This window comes from Elephas maximus, chromosome 3 (assembly GCF_024166365.1).
Source record: "Elephas maximus indicus isolate mEleMax1 chromosome 3, mEleMax1 primary haplotype, whole genome shotgun sequence".
In the NCBI taxonomy this organism is placed as follows: Eukaryota; Metazoa; Chordata; class Mammalia; order Proboscidea; family Elephantidae; genus Elephas; species Elephas maximus.
Window position 1 is genome coordinate 139,895,031 of NC_064821.1, and position 5,332 is coordinate 139,900,362.

The following is a 5,332-nucleotide window of genomic DNA, read 5'->3' on the forward strand; positions in this document are numbered from 1 at the left end:
TGCCTGCAGGTCATTGCCCTGGTACCCCAGGAAGGTTAGAGCAACATAATGAAAGGAAGCTTCATGGCCACCTACTGCATGACCCACTAAAAGCTGTGAATCCTTCCAGTTTTTCAAGAGGCCTTTGAGTTCTGCGGCACACTGAACCTCTGGAGAATCCAGAATAACTTTGGCCCATCCAAGTCTTTGGAGAATATAAGTAGGTTTGAACTGCTGTTTTGGATGATTCTAAACTGATCTCACAAGGCCGTATGTTTCAACTAGGTGTATGTAAAATAAGTAGCAACTGGTTTCCTTTACCAAGGTCACTGCCAGTTATCAGGAACTCAGAAAGACCCTGAGTTAGAGCCACACTGACCTAAAACTATCAGATAAGTCCTAATTAGAAAAAAATATATATATAGAAAATTAGAAATATAGGCAACTGTTAGCGTCTAACCTCTGGTGAGGATAGCCTGCCCAGGTTACAACATAGCACAGGGGAGCTCTCTCTTTTTCCATCTGGAAGTATTTATAGGGTTTTCTAGATTAACTTATAGGTTCCTATTATTCTTAAGATACAGATGACCATGCCATCCCAAGTCAGACTTAGAATTACTACAATCAGACCAATGACTTCCTCCCAACTGGCATTTTTTTGGTTGGAACTTACTACAGTATTTGTTCTCATGCCTAGTTTAGTGCCCTAGCAAAACTCAAATGGTGTGGGTGAATGTTAGCAATTTTGTGAACAGTGCTTTCTCTCAATGTCCAGATCCAAGGCAGAACATATTCCTTGTTGCCAGTATTCCCCTCTCATGATGTAGTAAGAGAGAACACTACTAGGAGTAAAACATAGACAGTTTCACAAAGTCCTTAAATGCAAAAATGTAATTCTTTTAAAAATTTCAGATTTAAAAAATTTTACTCCCTTCCCATCTTTTGTGTTAGGACCAAGAGGATCTGCTTAATGAAGGATTTAGAGAGAAATCTGAAGAGATGGTGGCAGAGATAAATTATTTGAAAAATATTGTTGATACTACTAAAAATGATAATCCCTTTATTTCACAGGCCCTTGACACATTTGCCAAAGAAATCAGTTCAACCTGTGTGCACCTGGTAAATTTTTTGGTAATGTTGTGAAAAGTTTCAACTCACTGTTTAAAGAGAATTAGCTGCGGAGCATAAGCTGAAGGTTAAGCTGGCCAGGACCTTTGTAGGGTCTGAATTATAGAATGTGGATACATCCTCTGACCTATATTTGGTGTATTAGTTTTTCACTTCTATCCAGGAAAGTCTTAAACATAAAAAGTATCTACTAGAGGACATTGTGCCACATTAGATAGAATAAATATTGATTTTATTAGTTAATTTAAAGATGAGACAACCAGCACTTTAGCTTTGGTGTTTGCCAATTCTGGCCTGTGGGCCAAATCAGGCCTGTTATCTGATATTATAAAAAAGTTATATAAGAACACTGCCATGCTCATTTGTTTATGGTTGCTTGAGTAATTAAAACAAACACTGTATGGTCCAAAAAGCCCTAAAATCTTTATTACCTGGCTCTTGAGAAAAAAAGTTCACTATCACCAATTCAAAAGATGGAATAGAGAATAAGATCAAATTTGGTATAGTAGTAAAAAAATACTTTATATAAGTTTATCAAGAATGCTACTGTAAGTCACAAAAGGAATTATATAAAGTATGCATATTCAAGTCAATTTTCTCTAATTCATCTGTAAATTTAACATGCTCTGAGGTAAAATATCAAAGAGATATATTTATGAAGTTAGACATGTTACCTTCATAAAAGTCTAAGTTGAAGTGTTTACTGTGTTTCTAAAAATTTCCAGGATAATGCAGAAGAAGAGCGAGGAAAGACTGTATCTGCTCCATATGAAAACCTATTGCAGAGCTGTGATAATCAGCAGTGCAGCGCTGGGACTTCACAATGCAGACCAATCAATAGAGCACCTTTATAGTCTAGACAGAGAACCAAATGCCTGCAGGAACTGTTTATCTTAAAGGTTTTATTTCAGATCAGTGGAAAAGATGAACTGTTCAATAAATTATCTCAGACAATAAGGTAGTCATCTAGAAAAAACATCAGGTATCTTGTAGCGAAGTGAATTCTAGAATGTCCATAGACTCAAACATGAAGATTAAAACCATAAAATTGGCAAATACCAGATAATTAAAAAAAGTCTTGAAATGTGGAATTTCTTTCTATGTATGACATAAACCCAGAAGACATGAAATGCGTATAAAACTGCATGAAAATACAGTAAATCCTCTTTGTCAAAATGACAAAGTCAAAGAAAACAACACTCTGGAAAGATATTTTCAGCTATTATTGCAGAAAAAGAACTATTTAATTTAAGATTTATACCAGAAAGAGTTACTCAATATATATGAGTAGGTAGTTCATAGAAAATAATTAAAAGATACTCAACTTTTAATTATTAGAAAACAAAACTAAAATGTAATTTTAATGTTTATATACTTTGGTTTAGTGTGTTCACTTTTAGCAAATACACATGTACAAAATCATACACGCAAACCCAAGATGTCCATCGAGGCATTGCTTTTAACACTAAAGATTAGAAAATATTTAATAACCTATTTACCCGGGATTTGGTAATATAAATTTTAGTACAAACATATAATGAAGTACTATGTAACCACTAAATAAATAGAGAGTGGTCCTCAATTTGTACTAATACAGAACAATCTTGAAGATAATTTTATGATGAAAAAATGAGGTACAAGAAAGTGTTCAGTGTGATCACTGTAAAAATACAATAAGGATGTGCAACCATACACACAGACACATAGAATATCTCTGGACAGATTCATGGAAACTAGTAACATTGATTCCTGGTGGGGAGAACTAGGTAGGAGCAGCGGTTGGAAGGATATTTACTTTCTGTTATATGTTCTGTCTTTTGAACTTTGTAAAATGAGCTTGTATTATCATTCAGAAACAAATAAGAAAAAAATGTAAAGTTTAATATTAATAATGATAATAAAAGGCATGGCAATTAACCATTAAATGATGCTGCTGCTCAGTGTTCCCAGAAACGGCATCAGTCAGCTCCATGAGGAGCTCTAGGAATACGATCAGAGTGCTGGAAACCACAAAATTTGCATCCAGTCTTGTTTCATTTTGGTGTTGGTTTTTTAATTCCTTTATTCACTTCAAAACTAAGCCTTAATGTTTCCTGTGATCCTTCGAAATCTCAGCTAGAGTGGCCTCAACTTTCTATTTCTAAATTATAGTTTTAAGGTGTTAGAAGCAGGAATACCAAACAATAGCATGCACTGGTGAAAGAAACACCAGTATCCTTAAAAAGTTCAGTGGTGGCCCCTCCTCTGTAGTCCAGGGCACACGGAAAATGTGCCATTGCAGAGCCAGACACACTGGTAGTGTTGGGGATGATAGACCCTGGCACAATGGAGGCCAGATGGTGACACTTAATTATCAGATGCCAAGTAGATACAATTATAGTAAGCAGCAGCACATTTGGAGTGGCAGCCAAGGAGGCCTGGCCAGTGGGGAATTCTGAAAGTGAGGAATAGAAGAGCGCACTGGTTGGGTAAAAGGGACGGGGAGTCAAAAATTAATGAAATCAAGGGTAGTTTATCAAGAGGCTGACAGGCTGTTGTTGTTGTTAGGTGCCATTGAGTCAGTTCTGACTTATAGTGACTCTACTTAGAACAAAATACTGCCCCGTCTTGCACCATCCTCATCATGGTTGTTACACTGAAGCCCATTGTTGCAGCCACTGTGTTGATCCATTTTGTTGAGGATATTCTTCTTTTTCACTGACCCTCCACTTTACCAAGCATGATGGTCCCTCCTGATAACAAGTCCAAAGTATGTGAGACAAAGTCTCATCATCCTTGCTTCTAAGGAGCATTTTGGCTGTACTTCTTTCAAGAGAGATTTGCTTGTTCTTTTGGCAACCCATGGTGTATTCAATATTCTTCTCCAACACCACAACTCAAAGACGACAATTCTTTTTTGGTCTTCCTTATTCATTGTCCAGGTTTCACATGCATATAAGGCAATTGAAAACACCATGGTTTGGGTCAGGCACACCTTAGTCCTCAAAATGACATCTCTGCTCTTCAACATTTTAAAGAGATCTGTTGCAGCCAATTTGCCCAAAGCAATGCATCTTTTGATTTCTTGACTGCTGCTTCCATGGGTGTTGATTGTGGATGCAAGTAAAATGAAATCCTTGACACTTTCAATATTTTCTCTGCTTGTCATGATGTTTCTTATCAGTCCAATTGTGAGGATTTTTGTTTTCTTTATGTTGAGGTGTAATCCATACTGAAGGCTGTAGTCTTTGACCTTCGTCAGTAAGTGCTTCAAGTTCTCTTTGTTTTCAGCAAGCAAGGTTGTGTCATCTGCCTATTGCAGGTTGTTAATGAGACTTCCTCCAATTCTGATACCCCATTCTTCTTCATATAGTCCAGCTTCTTGGATTATTTGCTCAGCATACAGATTGAATAAACATGGCGGAAGGATACAGCCCTGATACACACATTTCCTGATGTTAAACCACTCAGCATTCCATTGTTCTGTTCGAATGGCTGCCTCTTGATCTATGTAGAGGTTCCTTATGAGCGAAATTAGGTGTTCTGGAATTCCAGTTCTTCACAATGTTATACACAATTTTTTACGATCCACACAGTCTAATGCCTTTGCAAAGTCAAGAAAACACAGGTAAACATGTTTCTAGTATTCTCTGCCTTCAGCCAGGATTCATCTGACATCAGCAGTGATTCTCGTGTTCCACATTTCTCTTCTGAATCCGGCTTGAATTTCTGGCAGTTTCCTATCGAGGTACTGCCACAACCACTTTTGAATGATCTTCAGCAAAATTGTCCTTGTGTGTGATATTAATGATATTGTTTGATAATTTCAGCATGCGGTTGAATCACCTTTCTTTGGAAAAGGCACAAATATGGATCTCTTCTTGGCATAGACGAATGAGCACTTCCAGCACTGTATCAGTTTGTTGAAACATCTCAAGTGGTATTCTATATATTCCTGGAGCTTTGTTTTTCACCAATGTCTTCAGTGCAGCTTGGACTTCTTCCTGTAGTACCATCGATTCTTGATCACATGCTACCTCCTGAAATGACTGATTCTGTGTATTCTTTCCATCTTCTTTTGATGCTTCCTGCGTCATTTAATATTTTTCCTGTAGAATTCTTTAATATTGCAAATTGAGGCTTGAATTTTTTCTTCAGAGCTTTCAGCTTGAGAAGTGCTGAGGGTGCTCTTCCCCTTTGGTTTTCTAACTCCAGCTCTTTGCAGATTTCACTATAATACGTCATT